Below are 24,493 nucleotides of genomic sequence, written 5' to 3' on the forward strand. Positions count from 1 at the left end.
CTTTCTTTTCCATTGGCTAGGATGTACTGTAAAGAAACAAAATATGTTAGCATTGCAGAATCAGCAAAACTTTGTGGGGCTACACCTTTTAAAAAATTAGATCCTTTTCTTACCTTGAATGACTCAGAAGTTTTAATTTAATGAAATCATTAGCCTACAACATAAAGCCAATACTTAGGAGGGAAGTGTATGATTCAATCTTTATACCTCTTCCATCTAATATTTTTATTGTTGGACATAAAATGTTGATTTTTGAATGATCATTTTAAGCTTTAAACTGTTGATACTGAGCTCTACATGCCTAACCTTCAAATATACATTACACATTGGGTTATATCAAAGGGTGGTTTTAATCTTTGAGTTTTTATTATAAAATATGCTCTGTGTACTTAAGGAATTTAAAAGTTTTTTTTAATTAATTTTTTAATGTTTATTTATTTTTGATAGAGCGAGAGAAGGAGAGACAGAAGTTGGGGTGAGGGGGACAGAAAGAGAGGGAAACACAGAATCCGAGGTAGCCTCCAGGCTCTGAACTGTCAGCACAAAACCCGAGGTGGGGCTTGAACTCACAAACTGCGAGATCATGACCTGAGCAGAAGTCTGATGCTTAACCTTAACCCTGAGCCACCCAGGTGCTCTGATAATTTAAAAGTTTTAAAAGAACATTTAAAGACTTAAAATTTTAATAACCCATAGATAAAATTTATGTATATGTATCACAGAATAAAATGTGAAAATCAAACGGAATGAATAAATCATGTTCTATGGGATTCAGGAAAGGAAAAACAGATATTCTATTGAAGACAGAATAAAAGTTCTTCATAGAAAGATTTTGCATTTGAATTTGACCTTGGATAATTATTTGGACAGGGAAACAGAGCCTGAATAAAATGGAGCATTAAAATGGACAACAGAAAATCCAGCTATGTCTCACCAATAAGTTATCAAGAAGAGTCACAAGCAATAGCACTCTGACCCATAGAGAGGGTCACAAGCATAAACAGAGATCCACTCTGGGATAAAGGTGTAAATGGAAGACTTAAGAAAAAGGTGAAGCAGGAACACTAAATTAAAAAAAATATGTATTTTTTACACCTAACTGTACAAGATAACTCTAAAAGAATTTTATGCCAGTGATGCATTGGAAGTAACTAGAGCAAAACAAAACAAAACAAAATCTTACCTCTGCATTATATTGACTAAATTCCCACAATATCCATCAAGCAGGAAAAAAATGTATACCCTTTTCCAGGAATGAATGCTTTAAGCCTCAGTCTCTGCTATTGTATGTCCAAAATTTTGTGACCAGCACTCAAATAAAATTATAAGAAACAGACCAAAAAAAAAAAAAAAAGTCATCACACTTTCAAGAGACAAAGCAAGCAGTAAAACCAGACTCAGAGATGAATCCAGATGCTGGGATTACAATACAAAAAATTTTAAATAACTAATACATTGTATAATGTACGTAATGTGTGACATATACATTACATTCTTTAGTAGGAAAAATAGAAAATATGCATGATAGAGAATTTCAGAATGTAACTGAAATAATAAAAATCAAATAGAAATGCTAAAAATGGAAGCTATGGTAACAAACATGATTTTTTTTGAAAGCTCATGAGTGGATTCACCATAGTTGAGGGGACTCAGGAAACTTAAAAATAGGTCATTAGAAATTATGCTAAACTACCGAGAGAAACAGAATTATAAGGAAAAAATAGAAGACAGCATTCAAAATACATGATTGCAATCTCAGAAGAAAAGACAAAGGAAATTAGGAAAAGAATAAATATTTAAAGACATAATGGCTAAAAATCTTCCAAAAAATTCAGATTTCAGATCTAAGAATCATAGTGGACTCCAAACAAGATGGATAACACATACACACACGCACACTCCACACCTAGAGATTTCATATTTAAACTACTGCAAATCAAAGATATAGGGAAAATATCGAAGGTGTACAGACAAAAAGATCCATCACATACAAGGAAGCATAGATAGTAAACAGGCTTGCATTTTGAAACCGTGCAAACCAGAAGACAATGGAGTGACTTCTTCAAAATATGGAGAAAAAAATAACTCTCAAGCCAGAATTCTACACTGCACAAAAATATCTGGACAAATGAAAGAATAAAAGACTTTTATCCAAGTGAAAACCAAAAGAATTTATTGCTAGCAGATCTATGAGCAGGGGTGGGGGAGAGTAGATTTGATAATGAATTATTTGACTTTGACTAAAAATGCAAAAAATGCAGTGGGATGTGATGTTGATGCCCAAGGAAGCTGTCTGAATAAGGGTTATAAATTTTGGAGGCTAGACAGTTAGAGGAATGTAAAACCATGCCATCATTCAAAGACTGTTTGGAGATTGAGAAGGGCACTAGAATTATTGTATTGAAGTTGAGTCAAGATATGGAAACACTGGATAGGCATAATCAAAATAGTTTATGTGAGGGGTAACAAAAAATTGCTCTGGAAACATGGCTAAGTAATCAAGAAAAATAATAGAGAAATACTTCAGCAATTGAATGTGCCTAACTTGATAAATCAGTTAATGCTTTTAAAGTTTATAATATAAATGAAATAGCTCTAGAGAGTATGTTTATGATTATATATTTTGAACATTAAGTTAATTAACCCAATATTAATATATATTAAATACTAAATATGCTTTTAAAAATAAACATATTATATTTTACAATTGTAAATGTTTAATGATCATGTTGTAAAATTTTATGCTACTAAATTTTTCTCACTTTGTGTCTTACACATTTGTATCTTTTCTTATAAAATACAAGTTATAACAATTAGTACTTATATTAACTGCAAATCAAAGAGCTTTAAGTAGAAAAGCACTTTTCCCTTCAATAAGTTTAAATAGTTCTTCACAAACCCTAATGTACAAAATCTTTTTAAAATACAGATTATGATATTATATCCATGTGGAATCTGAGATAATGCAATTCTAAAATACACAGAGGCAGCATCCTTGCTACTGTCTGCCAATCATAGTTTGCATGGCAAAACAACATCAAAATATGTGGTAAGCAAACTCAAATTTTTACAGCAGGGTGATTAATGAGAAATTACAAAATGTGATTGACAAATGCTTGTACATTAAACTTTGGTTTTTCTTGCCACTCTCAGAAACCAGAAATCATCAGGTTAAACACTGAGAGCTAGCATGACAGCTGAAGAAATGCCAATTAGAAGAGAACTGAGGTGCCTCATAAAACAGTCATCCAGCCAAACACCAAACGTACATGTAAAGTCATCCGGCACTAGCCAAAATACAAGCTGTCTACAAAGTAATGAGAGAGCATAGCAGAGGTCATTTAAATAGGTTGAGACAGAAAACTGCACAAGCAAACCACGGAATTGTCAGCTATATAAATTGTGGTTTGAATGTATAAGCATTTGTATGGTTTGTTACACAAGAATAGCTAAATAGTAAACTTAAACACCAAAACTTCCATGAGTTTTTCCAGAGTGTACAAATAGTGTCATATTAATAATATCAACCTAGATTCTTCCACTTGATTCATCAGCTTGCATATGACCTTAGAGTCTGTTAAAATCTTTCTTGCTTAGTATTTTTGAGTTCATAGGAGAATATTCCTTTTTTCTTCTCCATTTCATTCATGTTCATGGCCTTAGTCTCCATCTTGTGGTTGCTTATGAGGTCATTTGAGTGGGGGCCCCAGTATTGTTGAAATATATAGTGTTCATTGTGTCAATGTCAATAACTCTGCTTGTGTTATCTCCCGAGTCTCCCTTTAACATGCCAAAGTGGTACTGATTTCTCAGGAATCCCAAGTGAGTTTTTCTCCAATATCATACCATTGCCTTCTCTCTTTTTATTTTTTATTTTTTTTATTTTTGTGCTCTGTCATATTTACAAGACTTTTTGTGCTCGGTCATATTTACAAGTGGGAAAAAACCCACTGCAAGTATTCCATGTATTTTCAAATGGAATTGACTTATTGTCTGGTATCACTTGCTTTTAGCCTCAAGAATATTCTTTCCTTCTTAAGTTGGGTCTTAGATTTTATTGATCTGGGATTATATCTACGTCATTTTAATTTTTAAATGTTTATTTATTTTTGAGAGAGAGAGACTGAGTGTGAGCATGGAGTGGCAGAGAGAGAGGGAGACACAGAATCTGAATCAGGCTCCAGGCTCTGAGCTGTCAGCACAGAGCCTGACAAGGTGCTCAAACTCATGAACCATGAGATCATGACCTGAGCCGAAGTTGGACACCTAACCGGCTGAGCTACCCAAGTGCCCCAATATCTATTTCATTTCATTTGTGAAGGATTATTTAACATTTTGGTTTACTTAATTGTGTCACACATTTCTCAGAAGCTGTGTTATTTATTTATGTTTTTTCATTTTTCCCTTCTATGCTTTTCAGGTTGAATGATCACTATCGACTATCTTTGAGTTCATTGATTCTTTCTTCTAACAGCTATTCTGTTAGAATAGCTAAATCTATTATTAAGTCCCCATCATAAATTTTCATTTTGATAGGTGTGCTCTTCAATCTTGTCCTTTTAATAATTTCTGTCTATTTATTGATATTCTGTATTTGTTGGATCAGTGCCAACATACCTTCCTTGAGTTTTTTAAGCATGGTGTTCTTTTGTTCTTTGAACATTGTTATAAGAGCTATCTTAAAGTTCTTGCTTACAAAGTACAACATCTGAGGTTCTGTTGAGTGGTTTTTACTTGCATATGGGTCACACTTTCTATTTCTTTTCATATCTTAGAACATTTTGGTAAGAACTGAACATTTTATATATGTAGCAGCTGTGGATACAGATTCAATCCTCCTTTCAGGGACAACTGTGATGTTTTATTTCAAAATACATTCAAAAGTAATCTATTATTTTCTAAATATTAAATAGTATTTTATTAAACATAAGGATTTTATTTATTTCAAGCCCCCTAAACCAAATATTGACTTATCTTTCTAAGTGTCCTCAATAGTGTTTTGGAAAGATTTAATCATTCAGTGATTTATTATTGAGTGAGTCAATATCAAATGTGAAATAATTGTGAAGTATAAGCACATTTATGAAGAATTAGATAAACTACCATCAAATGAATAGTATTATCTCTGTTATAGATTTATTTACAACATTTTAAAATTCATTATTTGGAAAATAACCTCAATTTGTTACTTTTATTGAGTATCTTCAGCCACTGCTAAGAAGAGAACAGATGAATCATTTCTATGCCAGAATGAAATTCTTTAAATAAATTATAGATGAATACACAAAAAGTCATCGAGTGGGAGAAAACTGATATCTGTACCACTGTGTGATATTTTTTACTCTCCTACAAATTCTCATAAAAAGCTAAGAGTGGAAATATGATTGAGGAATATTTGCTAGGATTATTTTAATATGGTGAGAAATTTTATGACTTTTATGGTATGTTTTTAGAACTCAAGGAATTAGTCAAAGGGAAGTAGAGAACTTACCTACACAGTAAGCATACTCTAATGAAATTTAGTGGAAACTGGGTAATAAAATATTTAAAACATAAAGTCACTTTGGCAAGATAAATTTGTGGGAGTAAATACACAGATGAATAAAACATACCATTTGTAAGTTTCAGTAAGAGTCTTAGTTCATGCTGTTCTGGTCTCTGTTAGTTATTTGTGTTAGTAATTTTATTTTAGTAAGATGATTTACATAATGGCTTAAAAATCATTAATTTCCTTATAGTTCTGGCCTTATGTAGAAGAATATTATTTGGCTGTCCACCTATATAATGGTTTGCGTGATATAAAATATATTCCCTTCTGCCAACTCTCTCCCCTCCTCACTATCTGCCAGAGAACTTTGATTACAACATAATGTTTAAAAGACCCATGAAAAGTTTCACAAAAATTACTTGATAGTGCCATAAATTACCAACACACATAAATATGTGATTAAAATGGGTATTTAGACAATACTAATTATCTAAAACTTTTCTATGTCATTCTCTTTAGTCTTGATGATTGACTTTTGTTGCTCATGATCTTTACTATAATATCTCTAAATTTCTTGAAATGTTTCTCCTATCTTGATCTAATCTGCCTTTAGATCTTTGCAGCTTCTCTATAAGCTGACTCTGGCCTCATGTTTTTATGTCTAATCCATTATGCATCTCTGAAACCAGATTCTCTTTTTCAATTCTCCCTTTAATATTTCTGTTTAGGTATTTCATTGTCATAAGTAGTCTGTGTCCTAGTTTGTGGTATGTAGGTAGCTTCCTTAGGGAAAAAGGCATAAGTTTCCTACAGACTAGAACTAGAGGGCATACAAATGGTCTCATAACCCTATGATAATACCTCTTTTACCATTGGCCCATTTTTAGTTCCAATATATGTATACTTTCTTTTTCATAATGTAAAACTCAAAGAAATAAACTTGTTCTCCACTGATGCTTTTCACTATGTCTTGCATAAAACAAAGGACAATAAATTTAATGTTTATTTATTCTGCATCTATTCTGTTTCCACTCTACTTTGCTTTATTTGCTGAGTTTTCAAAGACTTTTATGTCTTCATTCAGATCACAGCCTAATAAGGAAATGGGTAAGTTCACTCATAAACTCAGTAGAGGGTAGCCCATGCTATGGTAATATGGTATCATGTGCTTTTCATATTCCGTACTGTCTGGAGAAACTCTAGGCTTCTTCTCTCATTCCTCCTGCAATTAAAGCTCTTGTGTAGTTCAAGGAGTTAAGAAAATATTTTTAATGCTGATTAAAGAATTTTTTAAATATTTTATATGCAAGTTCTTGATCAGACATGTTATTATCAAATATCTTCCCCCAGATTTTTAATTGTGATGAGGTATAATTTATATATATATTTTCCTTTTATTTGATCTTTCTTTTGGTATTGAGTATTCACCTTGCCCTAGATTCCTAAAATTTTCTATTTTTCCAGAAGTTTCATGTAAGTACGGATTCCTAGAAAATGGATTAGAACTAAAAATGGACTTACCAAATGACCCAGCAATTGCACTATTGGGCATCAGATAAATAAAGATCTATTTTTACACAAAAAAGTTGTACACTAATATTCATAAAAGCTTGATTTGTAATAACCCCAAACTGTAAATGCCCAAATATCCTTCAATGGGTATGGTTAAACAAACTGTGTGCATCTATAACAAAATACTACTAAGCTATTAAAAAGAATGAACTATATACATACACATAACAACTTCAAAGAATCTTGAGGAAATTATACTGAAGGCATGATTTCACTTGTCTAAAATTTGTGAAATAATTATAAAGAAGGAGAACAAATTAGTTATTGCAGAAGTTAGGGATTAAAGGGAGGGTAGGATATGGATATAAAAACCTAGCACAGGGAGTCTTGTGATGATGGTGCAGTTAAGAATCTTGACAGTGGTGGTGGTGAAGTGAAACTGCACCTGTGATAAAATAATAAACTCACATAAAGCTACACACACAAAGATGCATGTATACAAATCAGTGCACATAAAAGTTGTGAAATCTGAATCTCTATGGTTTATACCAATCTCTATGGTTTATACCAATGTTAACTTCCCAGTTTTGGTATTGCGTTAGAGTTCTATCAGACGATAATATGGTGGGGGTGGGGAGGGTAGATGGGATCACCCTGCAGATTTTTTTTGCAATTTATTGTGAATTTATAATTAAGTCAAAATTAAAAAATACAATAAAAATTGCAATTACCAGATTTTAACTTTTAAGAAGGGTGAGAATATGCTCCTACATACTTGTTTTGTAATTTCCCTTTGTACACTTGCTGTGATTAGTCAGCCTTGAATATCAAAAGCATGGTATTGTTGTTCTAGCGGAAACCGCTTTAAATGTTCAGTGTTGTCTAAATATAGCAGTTTCCAGCCTGTGACAAAAAGGAATCTTTAAAAAATTTTCTCCACTTTTGCTGTTTTTCCTTTGTTTCGTCTCCAAACCTACTCTAGCCAATCTAGGCAATGAAACTTTTCCTTGATCTTCCTTCCCCAAATTTACTATATCAAAGTTTATTATATGTACAATTAGCTTATTTGTTCCAAAAACCCACACAGGAAAGTGGGTTGTAATTATTATTGAAACTGCTTTATTTTGCTTAAAGATGCAAATTGAAGCCAGCATCATCTACCGTACTGTATGTTCATGTGAGCAAGCTTTATATGCCAGCTTAAGTGTTGTTTTTTAATAGCTCATGTTCTAATGAAAATCATCCTTAAATTGTAGATGTAAATATTTTTATCATAACGTTTGATTTACCTCTTCTCAAATTGAAATAAACATGATAGTATATATAAATTGTTCATATCAAAACAAAACCTCATATTCCAAGATGAGATGTTTATCCCCCAAATGTAGGGAGAATTCTATTTGTAGGGATGCTAAAGACAAGACTAAGAAGTTCAGAACAGGTAAGGTTTCTTTTGCTTACTCTTACAGAAAAAGCACTGAAGAGAGGGTGAAATTAACATTTTAATTAAAGGACACTTTGGTAGATAATAAACACAAATGTGTGCAAAGACCTTTCTAGATAAAGGAAAGGATCATAAGTAAAGGAAAACTATAAAATGTGATGTGCTACTGGGCTATGAGACAGAAATTTCCCTCAATAGGACATGTCTAGTAATCATCTAAGTGGGCAAGTCAACTAGTCATTTGGTTATAAAAGTCTAGTGTATATGGGAAGAGGATCTGGAGAACAGATAGTAATTTGGGCATCATCAACAAAGGGATGTTATTTAAAGTGTTGTGACTGGATGATACTACCAAAGATTTGAGAACAGACAGAGAAATGAAGAGACCAAGGACTAAAATCCAGAGAACTCCAAAATTAAGGATTCTCACAAAAGAGAATGAAACAGGTATGAATAAAAAGGAGAGATCGATGATGTAAGAATGACACCAAAAATGTATGAACTCCTGCAGGTCAAGCTTAAACTCCAAGTAATTGTGAAAAATATTTTTCAGCCATTCTATCCATAATTTATTGGATAAAGCCAAGTGTATCTGGTGGAATTATCCATGTGGCCTAGTCTAGTTGGGAAAAATAATGGTACTATTTCCCTTCATTTGGGTTCAAGTCATGACTTGGCCTCCTGAAAGCATTTTAATATTTATTAATAACTAGCTTTAAGTTGATATATTACATACATAGCAATTTATAGAACCTCTCACTAGATCCAAGAGGCAGGATTTGTACCACAGCTCTTTGCTCTGAAACAGTCACAGTTTCAAGATCAATGTGTTTTTTTTTCTTCATGTTATTTGTTAGAAGACTAAAAAAATGTTCACATTAGATTCTCAATAACTAAGAGGATTGAGACAAATTAATTCAATAATAAGAATAGTCTGCCTGCACTCTCCTGTCAGAATGTGTCCTCAAATACTTTATCTTTGAGGGGATTCCTGAAGAAGTGAGGAAAGGTAAAATAAATATTTTTCTTAGAAATTTCTAATGTATATTTGGAAAAGGTCTTAACACTGATAAATGACCTTAAGAACAATGATTTTTGTATACCTTGATCTAGTCACAGGAGGAAAGCTTCTAATTGTGAGCATCTTATCCCAAAATAGTGGGAAACTCAAGGTGGCACAATTTCCCCAGTATTATTTTAAGTGATTAACACTTCAGTTAATAAGCTTCTCTTCTACCCTGATATTATAAAATAATTTAATAAAAACATGGAAACACAAGACCAGACATGCTTTTATCTTAATGAAAAAAGATTATAATTTACTGGCAATTGCTTTCTTTACTTAAATTGGATATTGACTACTGAATTGAAAAATATCACACTTTAATGACAACCTAAATTATTCATGCCCAGTAAAGGAAATAAATTCAAACCAAAGACTCTTAAGGAGACTTTTTAATTATTAACAAACAACATAAACAACTATCATCACCTATAGAAAATCTGAATATTAACCCCTCTCGATATTGTTTTTCAAAGGACAAAGAAGGAAGCGGAGGCTGGGGGACAATCGAAATAACTCTTCAAGTTTATCAGAGTTTCACATATTGGCATAAAAGAGCACCAAGGACTTGGAGAATCCATTTTAATATCATCTATCACCAAACAACACAATCCAAACCCTCAGTTCAGGAAAAACATAAGTTGGGTGAGTAGAGGGAAGTTGAATTGCTTGGGATCCTTGCTTTTGAGCTATGCTAAGTGGTAGATTTTTATGACCTCTGCTCAGATTTACTGATCTTAAAATTTCAAGAATGTATATGATTTAAATGTAGACCTTCTATGACATTTCAAACTCCTGACTATGCTCATAATAACTATTCATTTTTGAGGGTATTGGAACTCCATAACAATGTGGTTTATCAATGGGCCAGAGGATAGTACCCAGGACAAAATTAAAGTGTTTTAAAATAGGAGTATAATTGAGATTAAGAATGTTAATTTGTAGTCTTTGGCTTGAAATTTGAATTATTAAGTACTTAGTTAAGTAAGATGAAATATGTTTGCTATTGTTACTACTGGTATTATTGACAATATCAGAATACTTCCTTCAAATTAAAACACAGAGGAAAACCCAATATATAAAACTGACAGAAGCAGATCTATTCTGTTTCAATTGGTAGATGTAGCTGTGCCTTCCCAGGCCTTACCCCTCACCATATCTCAGGGAAACCATTAAGCATACATGGAATTCAATGTGAAGCCTCTGTATAATGACTCTTTATGTGAAAATTGTGTTGTAATAAAAAAAAAATAAAAATATTTTAGAAAATTAAGACCAGTGCTTGTGTTTGGCTCTATTGTTAGAAAAATAATGCAAAAAAAATCAGTTACCTGATTATTGAGACAAAGTTTTTACTGGATAAATTGACATAAAAAGGAAAAATGAAGATGAAAAAATAATTGCAAAAACAAAAGAAAGAAAGAAGTTTGGTAATTGAGTAGATAAGCCATTAGTTAAAAAAGGTCTATATCTGCATATGCTTCTATGATGGTAAGACTAAGGGCTGGTTATTGAGATTCATGTAGAATAGACATATACATGGACTTCATAGATTCCCAGATCTGCTTTTTGTTAGCTATGCGATGGCAGGCAAATTACTACACTTGGTTAGCCTCAGATTCTTCATTTTTAACAATAACATCTTCCTCTCCAAATCATTAATTTGTTTGTTTGGCAAATGCTTATTGACCAAATACTATGGGACAGGCATATTATTATGGATTTTCCCTTTAAAAAAGGCAAATGCATGTCCAGAGCGTCTTTAACATGGAGCTTACAAATTTTAACTAGTATACGATGCCAAGTATTACATGATCACAACTGAGCCAATGGTTCTCTCTCTGTCTCTCTCACTGTGGGATGTGGGTGATCGTCTCCCATGCTCAGATGCTTAGTCTCAGGCCGTGGGGTTTGGCAGAAATCAGTGATTTTTCAGAACATTGGAAGGTGCCCACAACTGGCACTAGTGTATTTTTTGTCACTTCCAAGCACCTATGGACAGTCATTTGCTTTTCCATACAAGAGTAAGCTTAGGAATGTTTTGCTTCATTCTAGGTCATTGGATAAAGTTGTACAAAAAGAAAAAGACTCCCTCGAGCCAATATACAGCATTGATTCCATTAGTGATAGTGAAAGTCATCCTACACAATAACCCTCCTCTCTCGTCTCCCTCACACTAACCAAGTTTTTCAAAGGTAAGTGCAAGTTAATTTGTTTAATTTTCTTTATATTTTGTATTGCCCTTACTATTTTGTATTGTATTACAGTATTGTAATCACTTTTATATGAATATTTTTGGGTTGTGGAGTGAATCTTCTGAGTTTCCATTATTTCTTATGGGGAAATTCACTTTGATGTACAAGTACTTTGGATTCCAAGCACGTTTCTAGAACTAATTATGCTGGCAAACCAAGGTTTTACTGTGTATACTTTTAAAGAGAAAAGGGAAACAGAGGATGCCATCATAGCATACAACAGGATCCTTGTGAGTATTAACATAAAAGATAACATAAGTAAAGTTTATGTTACAATTCCAGGCCCATTCAGAACTGTCAGTGGTTATTGTTCTTGCTTGTGCTTTGGAGATAAATATGACAGGATGTATCTGAAAATGTCTGAGTGATTCTTAGTTGGATGTAACCACAAGATATCAATTCAAATGATCCACAAAGGGAAAGTTCTCAAAGGATAAAACAAGCTCTGATTATTCATATTTAATTTGAGAATATAATTTTTAAAACTTTATGAAATGAGAAATATAAAACTAGAGAGAAAGTTGTGAATTTAAGGGGAATATAAATCACAGTCCTTATATATCAGTAGTAGAAATATTAAAAATAGCTGTAAAAGAATGCTATTGTAGTTCTTTGTTGCAAAGCAATGATTAAAAAGGAGGCAAAGATTTGATAAAGTTCATTTGGTTATATAATGAAGAGTGAAGTTGGTTTCTAGAGTTCACTTAAATTATCAAAATAAGATACTTAATGGAAGTTTTGATTAAGTGCAAAGGATTGTCAGAATCTAAGAATCAGATAACCATTGTTCAGTTTTTCAAATCAGAAACTCAATATTTCTTTTATTATATTTGCTTTCATACTGTGAAGGCATGAGAATCTTTTTTTTTTTTTTTTTTTTTTGCTTTATTGGGTAATTTGGGCTAGTCATGAAATTATTCCAGTTATATCTTTTCTTAAAAATGAATCTATTAAGGAAATAAAGAATGTATGAGAATAGACTATATTCAAGTAACTTTTTACTATATTTGTCATCTCCATTATTTTTTAGCCTACGTATAATTATTTTTACCAAAGCATATTGAGAAAATAGATACCATTTTCAGACATCTGTAATTAGACAATAGAAAAGGTAATAGTATTTAAACCAATGTAGATATCACTTAGATTTGGATTCAAAATGAAATAGAAGCCTCAAAATCATGTACGTTTATAATTTGATTACTTCATACTTCCAGTTCATCATACCTCAAGATACCAAGACCTAAGATCAGGCACAAAATAAATGTGTAATTAAAAATTAACTATATATATTTTTTTTTTACTATAGAGAACCAATAAAATAGAAAGTTAGAATGTCTTATATTCTCTAAAGCTAAAATGTCTGCAAATCATTTGAACCAAATGTGTATTTCTTGATTGCTTCCTTTCACACATGGGAAGATGACTTACATAGGATCTAGATTCCCTATAGGCAAAAAGTCACCACAGAATGAAGAGGCAATACGCAAAGTGTCTCAGAATTGTTTGGCACACCATTCAAGCCTTTTACATTTTGTCCTCACACAGTTTATTTTTAAACATCTGATCTCTTCCTTTTCAGAGTAGGGGAATCTTCTGTTTAATATGCACTGGGGCACCACATGGTTGCCCATCTGTGTGGGTCAGTTTTGAATCACTGATCAGGGCTCAAATTGAGTTGAAAGTTAGCCAAACAGCCAGCAACAATGACCTTCAAACCTGTCATAGCTGGCTGATGGGAAGCTCTAGGGAATTTAATTTTTTTTAGAGCTTATATCTCAGATTCATGTCTGATTTTTAAAATGAATTCATTTCTCTTATTGATCTTTGCTTTTCTGATATTTAAGTTCTGGAAAAATTTTTTTTATGTTTCCAATAGCAGACTCATTTAATAATGTTTTCTGAAAATAATAACTGGAAAAATCAATAAATCAATAAAATAATTTATATATTTATGCAGTATTCGTAAGAGAAATACTATCTTCTATTTGTTTTCTAAGGTAAAGGAAATTAATCTCTGTCTCTTTCCTGTAATAATAGCTGACATACCCTAATTAATAGATAGGTATTTTTATCATCTAAGATAGACAAAAGCAAATAAAAAAAGTCAAATTATTTAAGTACTAGGATAGATGACCTTTGAAAAATGAATTGAATTTGGCAAAATATGTACATTTTTAAAGTAATCTAAGAGCTAACATTTTCATATCCTTTATTTGCTTTTTAGTCTCCCATATTTGAGAAATAGATCTAGGAAATTTCCTAAGGCATAACAAAGCTAAGTGTCTTTTCATGTTCTGTAAAAACCATTTTTATTTTTTATAAAATTGAGAGGAACATTTCCATTTCCTAGATTTTCTGTGTATGCAGCCAGAATAAATTTTATGTTGTCAAATTAAGTACCAGATTATCTCTATAAGAGGAGAGATGATTCTAACACTTCCTTATGTAGATAGTCATCAGAATCATCAATAATCTTTACTTGCCATATCTCATTTTTCTTTTCTCAATTTAAGAAATCTAGGATATGCTACTGACTCTTGTCAAGAGGTTCAGGAACAATAGCAATAAACTCAATAGATTCTCTTATAGGGTAAGATGTTGCTTCATATTTCCTCACCATGTGTTTTTATTCACAACCCAAGTTGAAAGTGTGGCTTCCATTTACAGGACATGATAGAAACATAAAGAAAAAGAGTAGGACCCAAATCATGCAATTTTAAAACCTGTGCTTGGTTATGTCATATATAATGCTCACTCACCTTTGGTCAGGTCCAGAATAGGGTGGAAAAGTATATTCCTCTTATAAAGGACATAGAAATGGTTGGGGAAAAAATAGTTGGTATCAAATATAATCACCACAAGCTTCTATCTTGATTTCATATATTGGTTTCTCCTACATAAAACTCAGTATAGCACCCATTCATGATAAAATCTCTTAGTAAACTAGGAATAGAGGAGAACATTCTCAACTTTATAAAGACTATCTACAGAGAACCTACAGTTAATATTATACTTAATAGAGAAACTTGGAGCTTTCCCCCTAAGATCAAATATAAGTAAAGGCTTTCCTCTCCAGTACTCCATTTTAACACTGAATTGGAAGTCCTTACTAATGCAATAATAAAAGAAAAGGAATTAAAAGTTATGCAACTTGGAAATAAAGAGAGAAAACTGTCTTTGTTCATAGATGGCATGATTATCCACATAGAAAATTCAAATGAATTGACAAAAAACATCTCCTGGACCTACTAAGCATTCATAGCAAGGTTATAAAATACAAAAATAATATACAAGATCAATTACTTTCCTACATACCAATAATAAATGAATGGGATTTGACATAGCAATAAAAATTTAATACCATTTACACTAGCACCCAAGAAAAAGAAATACTTAGGTATAAATCTAATGAAATTTGTACAAGAACCATATGGGGAAAACTACAAAGATCTGATAAACAAAGTCAAAGAAAACCTGAAGAAATGGACATATATTTTATATTCATGGAAAGGAAGACTTGATATTATCAAATGTCAGTTATACCCATCTTGATCTATAGATTCAGTGTAATCCCAATCAAAATCTAGTCTATCCATTCCAAAATTTTATCTAGTATATTATTTTGTGGATAATGACAAACTGATATAAAGATTATATGTAAATGCAAAAGGCCTAGAATAATCAACACAATGTTGGAGAAGAACAGAGTTGGAAGACTGACACTGCTGTACTTAAGACTCACTATAAAACTATAGTAATCAAGACAACATAGTATTGGAGACAGAATAGATAAATTGATGAATGGAACAGAATATAATGTCCAGAAATCAACTCCCATAAATTAAATCAATAGAGTTTTGACAAAGGAGCAAAGGAACACAAAGATAGTTTCCTCAACAAATGGTGCTGGAATAACTGGACATCCACATGCAAAAAAAAGGGGGGGGGGAATCTAACAACAGAACTTACACTCTTCATAAAAATGAACTAAAAATGGATTGTAGAACTAAATGTAAAACACAAAACTATAAAACTATAAAACTTCTAGAAGATTACAGGAAAAAACCTAGATGACATCAGTATGGAGATGACTTTTTAAACACCCAAAACATGACCCATGTTAAGATAACTGATAAGCTGGGCTTTATTACAATTAAAAAAAACCTAATGATCTGCAAAAGACAATTTCAAGAGGATGATAAGACAAGCCACAGACTGGAAGAACATATTTGTGAAACGTACATCTGATAAAGGACTGTTATCCAAAATATAAAAAGAGCTTTGTAAAACTCAGCAATAAGAAAACAAAGAATTGAATGGAAAAAAGGTCCAAATACCTTAAGAAATACCTTACCAAGGAAGATATATAGATGGAAAATAAGCATATTCAAAGATACTCCACATCATATGTCTTCAGTAAAATGCAGATTAAAACAATAATAAGATACCACTATATAAGTATTAGAATGGCCAAAATGCAGGACAGTGACAGCACCAAATACTGACAAGGATTTGGAGCAACAGAAACTGTCATGAATTGCTGGTGCAAATGCAAAATGGTACAGACACTATGGAAGATACTTTGGGAGTTTCTTAGAAAACTAAATACACTGTTACCATACTATCCAGCTATTGTGCTCCATGCAATTTACTCAAAGGAGCTGAAAATTTATGTCCACAAAGGAATCTGCATATGTATGTTTATAACATGTTTATTTATAAATTGCTAACACTTGGACACAATCAAGGTATCCTTTAGTAGGTATTTGGATAAACTGCGGTACACCCAATGAAATATTATTCTCCACTAAAAAGAAATGAACTATCCAGCTATGAAAAGACACACAGGAAGCTTAAATGCATATTACTAAGTGAAAGAAACAATCTGAAAAGTCTACATACTGTATGATTCCAACTATATAACATTCTGGAAAAGACAAAAATATGGAGACAGAAAAAAGTCAGAGTTTATCAGAAGTTAGGGGTGAGGGCAAGAATAGTGGGGGATAGGAGATTTTTAAGGAAGTGAAAATACTCTGTATGATATTATAATTATGGATACATGTCATTATACATTTGTTCAAAACAAGGAAAGTGCAATACCAAGAGTGAACCTCAAGGTAATCTATGGACTTTGGGGAATTATGATGTGTCAACTTATTTTCAAGACTATGCATTTATGGAGGACAGGGAATATATCAGAAATCTTTTTACCTTCATCTCAATTTTGCTGTGAATCTAAAACTGCTCTAAAAAATGGAATCTTCAAAAAAAAAACCCCACCTCAATATAAAATCCAAATGGAAACTCTTAGATTCTAATTATTGAGTGGATGTTTTGATGCTTTCTCCAGAAGCAAAGTCTGTTAATAGTTTTGCATGTCTGCTTTTGGAAATTTAAGAATTTTCAACCCTACCTCTGTATATACCCCCTACTTACATTTGATTTATTTTAATTTATTTTCATTTCAAAAAAAAATTTACCAAGGTATGATCATTCTAAATCTGGGTACAACCCCCCCATCTTCTCTCTCCTGGAAAATTGTCATGACCTCCTACCTGATGTCCTACTTTCTGCTCTTGGTCCTACTGTGTATTCTCGATACACTAGCCATACAGTTATGTCAAAGTTAATTATATCATGACATTCTTCATCTCAAAACTCTTCAGTTATTGCTGCCTATTTAATGTATATTTATATATTAATGTAAAGTAACTACAATTTATAAGTGTCTTATTTAAAGATATAACTTATTCCCTTAATTTTTTAAATAAGCCATTTTATAATCAGACCAATTTATCAATATATAAATATTTCCCACATTATTTACTCTTCATTATTTTGGTCACCTTCATTTCACAAATATCTAGTTTTAGACAATAAATTATGCTGCCACCTTATTCTTAACAACTTGTGAAGTTGTAGAAGTCCTATTTTTATTTCAATTCTGATCTTATCTCTTGCTAAACTTCCTTTCTTTTACTCAGTCTGCTCTAGCCACATCCTTTTCCCATCTTCTGCACAGCTAGGCATGTGCACGCTTGCTTCATTGCATATGGACTTATTCTTTCCAGCAGCAGAAAAATCTTTTACTAGATATATCTACGGTCAACCTATTGTTTTTCAAGTATTTGCTCAAATTCCAACTTCTTGATGAAGTCTACCATGGACTCCTATTTAAATTGCAACCAAATGTACCACTACAATTACCTGTATAAACTTCACAGATTTTATTTATTTGGTAGCTTGGTAACTTTATTACTAGGTACAACTTGTTTTTGTTTTTACATAGAAAAATGCATAGAGATTTCTTATACCCATAAACAAAGATTTATGGACATTTACCTACATAATAAATTTATTTACATTTATTTACAATTTTATGTGCATACAATTGTATGAAATGAATTTAAAGTAATTTGGGGCGCCTGTGTGGCTCAGTTAGTTAAGCAGCCCACTTCGGCTCAGGTCATGATCTCACCATTCGTGAGTTTGAGCCCCACATCAGGCCCTGTGCTGACAGCTTGGAGCCTGGAGCCTGGTTCAGATTCTGTGTCTCCCTCTCTCTCGGGCCCTTCCCTTCTCTCACTCTGGCTCTGTCTGTCTCTCTCTCTCTCAAAAATAAATAAAAATTAAAATAATAATAATAATTATGCAATATTACATTGATGAAAACTTGATTGTTTTACTACTTTATTTTTAGAAACCAGGCTGCAACTAAAATCTTTGCTCATGAATCTTTGTATATTTTTGCATCTGTATAATAGATATTTAGAAGTATAATCGCTGACTTAATACTTAAACATATTTTTCATTTTGACGGATGTATTCCAAAAATTCTATACTTGTTCATACTTTGACATTGCAAAGAGGGTACTCATTTCTTTTTACCCATACCAACATTACATATTTTAAATCATTTAAGTTGTTTTATTCTTTATTATTTTTGTGTGAACTACCTGGTCATACTCTTTGTCTTCATCAGGACCATGATAAGCCACTGAGTACCCTTGTTGAAGATAGAAAATAAAGTCTTCTTCCAAGTAGATACAACCTCATGCTGTTTGGTGAGTACAATGTAGACTGGCATTCAGTCCCCTTTGCCACTCAGTAAGCACACTTATACAAAATACAACCCAAGCAACCTTACATGATGACTCTTATTTTCTTAAATTTTGATGTAATTTACCTCATGATATGATAGATAGATAGATAATAGATGATAGACAATGCATATTTATATTATCATGTAAGTATGTATATATATGTATATATATGTATATATATGTATATATGTATATATATGTGTGTATATATATATATATATATATATGGCAAATTTTTTTGGTATGTTGCTTCTTTTTTCATGTTATAATCTTTTTTTTAAAGATTTTATTTTTAAGTAATTTCTGCACCTAACATGGGGCTCAAACTCACAATCCCAAGATTAAGAGTTGCATGTTCTACTGACTGAGCCAGCCAGGCACCCCTCATGTTGTAATCTTGTGTATGAAAATTTAATAATCTAAGTCAAAAATGTTTTTTCTTCTCTTATTTATTCATTAAAATATGGATAGATATTTGGATTAACATATGGATTAACATATATACTTTATAGATATTAAATTCTTCATAATATCCATAATGCCATTAAACTGTACTTTGTATCTACTAATTTAAGATAACTTCATTATATATTAATGTACTATATGTATAAATCTTTTTTGTGATACTATATTATTATTTTTTGTACTCTACCATTAATATTATCCTGGTTACTTATTATGCTTCTATTACCAGATTTAGAGAACTGAAATCTTTAGGATACTCTGTCTTTCCATTCATTAGTATAGTATTTCTAAGCATGTTTTTAGAGCTTTTTTTTTTTTCTTAAATAAACTGTCACCACTTCCTTCATAAAGATTTCACACATATCTTGGTAACCTTTTCCCTAGGTGTGGTATTGTTTTTTGCTGTCTATGAACCAAGTATTTATCCACGAGACATGCTATCTCATTATTTCTGATAAATGGCAACTATTCATTTTGTATGTTGATTGTATAGCATGCTATCTTGCTGGGCTCCTATATTAATTCCATTAGCTGATTTTCTTTATCTCTTATATGTTCTATCAGTCTGAACATCCTGCTTGTTAAAATCACATGTCATATTCAGACTCAACACTGTATTCTCCCTTTGAAGAAGCAAATGAAAGGGTGCCTGGGTGGCTCAGTCAGTTAAGTGTCCGACTCTGGTTTAGGCTCAGGTCATGACCTCACAGTTCATGAGATCAAGCCCCATGTTGGGCTCTGCACTGAGAGTATGGAGCCTTCTCAGGATTCTCTCTCCCCGTCTCTCTGCTCCTCCCCTGCTTGCTGTTTCTGTCTCAAAAATAAATAAAACAAGAAGTAAATGAAGAGAATTGTCAAGTAATCATCAGTTTATGAACTAAGAGGCATTTCATATTACCAGCCATCAGAGGAGCCTCCATCATCATGCTGAATGCCTAGACCAAGAAATAACCTGCCCTGAGACAAAATGTGGGAGTTAAGGGAAAACGGCAATTTGCTATTATTACTTATGCCTTTGCCTGCTAGCAACAATCTAATAGGCCTTTAATTTGGTGTTTAGAATGTTCAACTGATCAGCTAATAAGGGCTAGAGAAGGAAAAGAATTCTGAAAAATCTTCTACTCTTACCCTGGCTCCTTCTAACTCTGGTGCCAGCTAGAATTCATGTACTGGGAAAATAGCCATGTCATTTCTTGCATTCTAACATAAAATACTATAAATCTATTTAATTGAATAAACATATTCTGAAACAAATACACCCAACTGAAAATGTATCCATCACAAATGGAAACTGAAAACACCTAATACTAATATATCTCTAATTTTCCCATTCTTCTCACTTATTTTTTTACTCCAATTTACTGACAATTCTGTTTCAGATTTTCACTTTATTGTCTCAGATGTCTTAGCTTTCCATTGAGTAAGCTGGTTGTCTCTGAAATATATAAATATAATGTGTTCTATTTGGCATGCTTTCTTGTTCACTTTCCCAGATCTGTCCTTTACCAGAATAATATTCTAAGTTACTGAAGCAAATAAAAAATTATCTTATATTCACTCAAGCAGAAAAATCTTTTCTCTAAAGTTGCCTACCCTTTCCTTCAACTTTTTGTATTTTTAAATTTTTAAATTGATGTATAGTTGACATAATGTAATAAATATAATTAATATAATATAACATAATATATAATATAAATGATTCAGGTATGTAATGTAATGATTCACAATTCAATAATAACATACATTATCAATTACACACCATGATAAGTAGTTACCACCTATCACCATACGAAGTTATTATATTATTGACTATACTCCCTATGCTGTATGTTTCATCTTTATGACTTATTTTATAAATGGAAGTTTGTACCTATTAGTCCTTTTCATCTATTTTGCCTATTTCCTTCTGAAGCCACTGGTTTATTCTCTATATTTAGGAGTTTGTGTCTCTCTTTTTGTTGTTTTTGTTGTTGTTTTATCCTAAGAAAATAAGTCAGATAAAGACAAATACCTTATGATTTCACTTATATGTGAAATATTTTCTTTAATTCTTCATCTTCTCAACCCAATATCACCATGTGGAATATCTTTTTCCTTTAGAGTTTCAGTTTAAGTTATTTCAGCACTGTATCCCCACAAGGCATATCCTCTATGGGCTACTTGCATTTAAAGTGTGAAAGCATATATAATGCATTATGCAAACACACACACACACACACACACACACACAAACAAAACTATGATAGCAGAATGGTGATATTATAGGTTTAGGAAAGTCATTTGAGGCATTTATGGTTTATTTTCAATAACAAGAGAAAAAAGAACCTAGTCATTCTCATAATAAACTATTATTCAAAAGTCAATTAATTGTACTATCATGTATTTTGGAATAAAGTGGGCATAATATGATCAAGGAGTAACAACAAATTTCACACCCATCTGAAAAACATGTAATGATGAAATTCACGATATTTAGGAACATCAAAAAACACCGAGTTCTTTTTTATTAACAGTGTGGCACTGCCTTTTCATATGTGCTCTCCTTTCATAAAACAGTCCATTCCTTCATGCCTTTCTCAGAGTACACTTCTCAGAACCCTCTATGATCTAAGAATCATCTTTTATACCTTGTTACAGTTTCCTGTATTGCACAACTATAATAATTTTTTAAATTGCACATTTTATTTGTTCATTTCTTTACCCTCTCCTCCTCTCCCAATAAAAAAAAAAAAAAAGAAAGAAAGAAACAAATACCGTATGGGCAGAGACTCTAATGTTTCTACAGCTGTTAACAAAATGATAGGCACGGATTAGCAATAACTAAAATTTAGTGTACTGAAGAAAGAATTTATTCTGCTTCTTAAGAAGGTATATGCTGCTAAGTTATTGAACATAATGTCATAGATCAGACCCTATTTGTTTGTACTATTCATTGTTACTATGTGTGAGTAGTCCTAAAATGTGAAAGCCATGTTCAGAATTATTTTTATCTTTTTTAGTCTTGACCAAGTACAAACAGTTTTCAAGTTTGAAATAAATGAATATGTCAAGCTCTTACACTCTTTCCTAGACAGGAACATTTTTTCCAATGGCAGTTCAACTTCTTAAATCACCACTTCTGTAAATAGACAATTTTGTGAGCATCTAAAAAAGAATTAAAAAAAAAAAGAATCCTATGAGTAATATGCCCAACAAGACTTCTTTTTATTAATATCTTATGTCACTACAAACTTTTAGATTTTCATTCTAATCCATATTCCTTGGAGTGTAATAAAACACAGACAACAATATAAGAAAGCTGTTCAAGGATTGTATTGTCTCTGTATGTGGGTAGGATAGCAACAATACTGAACTCTGCTCTAACAGATGGACATCAGAGGAAAGAACATCATGAGATTAAAATCCAAAGAGCTAGTGAAAACTGCCAAGACTATTCTTAGGAATGTGCACATTTATAAGATTTATAAAAAAAGAAAAACCTATATATGTGTGTGTGTATCTATCTATCTATATATATGTATATATACATATATACACATATATATACATACACACACACACACACACACACATACAGTTATTTAAAAGTTGAATGGATTGGTGTAACAAATAAGACCTGTTGGTAAAAAAAAAAAATTATCATAATGTAAAAACAATCTAAGTTGTCATGTCACAAATTGAAAACCTATTTGTAATGGATTACCATCTTTCAAATGTACTTTGAAACACACTAAGAATAAGAAAATGTTGATGTCCACTTTATAGATATGCTTGTTTGGGGTAGATATACTCCTTGAGTTTTTTTCAGACTAGATGACCACACAATGATTATTTTTTTCTCCTACTGCATAATGAAAGAATTGCTTTGTCCTGTTCAAAATATGTCATCTCTTAGATGTGCAAACATTTTACTTTAATGTTAGTATACATAGTAGTAGCCATTAATACACACACACACACACACATGGACACACACACACACACACACATATCCTTTACCTTTCTGTTGTCAAATGGTCTGGATTATTTTATTATTTTATTTTATTGTATTGTATTGTATTTTATTGTATTTTATTGTATTTTATTGTTAATGGTTTTTTTTAAATTTATTTTTGAGAGACAGAGACAGAGTGTGAGCAGGGGAGGGGCAGAGAGAGAGAGAAAGACACAGAATCTGAAAAGGTTCCAGGCTCTGAGCTGTCAGCACAGAGCCCGATGTGGGTCTGGAACTCATAAGCCCTGAGATCATGACCTGAGCCAAAGTCAGACGCTTAACTGACTGAGCCACCCAGGTGCCCCAAATGGTCTGGATTATTTTATAAACAAAAATATATTTTCCTGGTGGGTAGAAAGCTATTGCTTTGCACATGTAGAGCTAATACAAAGTCAAATTTTCTGAACCTTTTTTTTAGTTAGAAGTGTTTTTTATTGAGGATTAGTTCTATTGACTTTCTCTGTAAACAAACATACCATTTACAAATAAGAGCACTAGCTCTTGTTTTTCCCTAATTTATACTTCATTTCTTTTCTTATTACATTATCTGAGATATCTAATAAAATTTTTACAATTATTGTATATCCTTAATTTTGACTTTAATGGTATGTTTGCACATTGTTAATTTGAATTTCTTTTTCTATCAAATTTATGGAGATTTTTTATTTTTGAAAAATCAGTATATTTTCAGTGCCTATATTAGTTCTATATTTAAGTACTCAAACATGTATTGAATGATTAAATAAATCAAGGAAAGTATGTTCATCTGGCAGAAGAAACAAGCAACACGTGGAGATCTTGGAAGGCAGGAGGTTTATTTTACACTGGTGGGCTCAGAGGAGATAAGTCTCCAGAGGTCTGAGTCTGGAGCATACGCAGAGGGGACAATTTATAGTCTGTTACTTCCGCATTCTGCATTAGTAATAATTTGGTACCAGCAGCAAGCAGGGTGGGAAGAAAAACCTGGAAGGGGAGTCTTCCGGCAGGGACTGGAATTCCCTACCCGTCCTGTTGGCCATTCTATAACAGATTTTTTCCCTATTATATGAACTAAATATTCTTTTTAAAAAATGTTCATTTATTTTGAGAGAAAGTGCAAGAGCATGAATGGGGAAGGGGCACATGGAAAGGGAGAGAAAGAATCCCAAACAGGTTCCACACTC

General features: G+C 32.1%; 1 long non-coding RNA gene across 2 annotated transcripts in view; it reads left to right on the top strand.

Moving 5' to 3' along the window:
• LOC122241391 overlaps nucleotides 1-24,493 on the top strand; it is a 105,727-nt gene that overhangs the window by 76,106 nt on the left and 5,128 nt on the right. For both annotated transcript variants that reach the window (XR_006221502.1, XR_006221503.1), the window contains exons 2-4: nucleotides 9,984-10,152; nucleotides 11,563-11,702; nucleotides 18,751-18,832. This is a non-coding gene — a long non-coding RNA (uncharacterized LOC122241391). The remainder of the gene's footprint in view (nucleotides 1-9,983; nucleotides 10,153-11,562; nucleotides 11,703-18,750; nucleotides 18,833-24,493) is intronic.

Source organism: Panthera tigris, chromosome C1 (genome assembly GCF_018350195.1).
Source record: "Panthera tigris isolate Pti1 chromosome C1, P.tigris_Pti1_mat1.1, whole genome shotgun sequence".
NCBI lineage: Eukaryota > Metazoa > Chordata > Mammalia > Carnivora > Felidae > Panthera > Panthera tigris.